Source organism: Myotis brandtii, unplaced genomic scaffold (assembly GCF_000412655.1).
Source record: "Myotis brandtii unplaced genomic scaffold, ASM41265v1 scaffold810, whole genome shotgun sequence".
Taxonomy (NCBI): domain Eukaryota; kingdom Metazoa; phylum Chordata; class Mammalia; order Chiroptera; family Vespertilionidae; genus Myotis; species Myotis brandtii.
The window spans coordinates 1,825,690-1,826,437 of NW_005371274.1; the positions used below are offsets into that span (position 1 = coordinate 1,825,690).

Below are 748 nucleotides of genomic sequence, written 5' to 3' on the forward strand. Positions count from 1 at the left end.
GCCGCCGCCGCCGCCGCCACCACCACCACCCGCTCCCCTCCTCTCCCTACGGGTCCCGAGAGGGCGGTGCTTCCGTCCCGGCTCGGACGCGTGTCACACCTAAATGGCACCGTCCCCGGGAGTAGCCGAACTTGTGCTACAGCCAGAAGCGTCCCGCGAAACAAAGGCGGCGGAAGAACAGGGCTGGAAGGGGAGGCAGAGGCTCCCTGCGGTCTCGAAGTCGCAGCCCTCGGGTGGTGGTGGTTGTTTTTTTTGTGCCTCTTTCCCTTCCCCTCTCGAGAATACTGTGTGGCACTGCTCTCACTAAGTCCACACGCCTCACTGAAAATATGTTTTGTTTTAGAAAAAATCCTGCCTAAATATCACATGCCGTCCGCTTTCTAGTAACCTTAGTAACGCCTCCTCGGAGCATCCTTGCTGAGCTGCTCAGTCTCTGATCTGCTTTCTTCCTTCTCCCCTACCCGCCCCCTCCAACCCCCGCGCCCAATAAAACCGTTCTCATAATTAGAACAAAAATAGCTGTCCATCGTTTTACCACCCACACAATAGATACCATTCCAAATGCAGTGCTGGTGGCAGGGGAGCTCATAAAAATGTGAGGAAAGGATGAATAGGGAATAGGGGAGATTTTGCAGGATTGCAGCTTCTCTGCAGACAAGGACCTCAGATAAGCGATCTGGCACATGTGAAAAGAGGTCCAAAATAGGAGAGAGAGAGAGAGAGAGAGAGAGAGAGAGAGAGAGAGAGA

At 54.1% G+C, this 748-nt stretch overlaps 1 protein-coding gene across 7 annotated transcripts in view; it reads right to left on the reverse strand.

Moving 5' to 3' along the window:
• FRA10AC1 (fragile site, folic acid type, rare, fra(10)(q23.3) or fra(10)(q24.2) candidate 1) overlaps positions 1–57 on the reverse strand; it is a 31,480-nt gene extending 31,423 nt beyond the window's left edge. For 6 of the 7 annotated variants that reach the window (XM_005884053.2, XM_014531579.1, XM_005884051.2 and 3 more), the window contains exon 1: positions 1–57. This exon is cut by the window's left edge. The gene's annotated coding sequence lies outside the window, so the exon portion shown is untranslated. The other variant, XM_005884054.2, reaches the window with a different exon arrangement.
• Between the last annotated feature and the right edge of the window lie 691 nt (positions 58–748).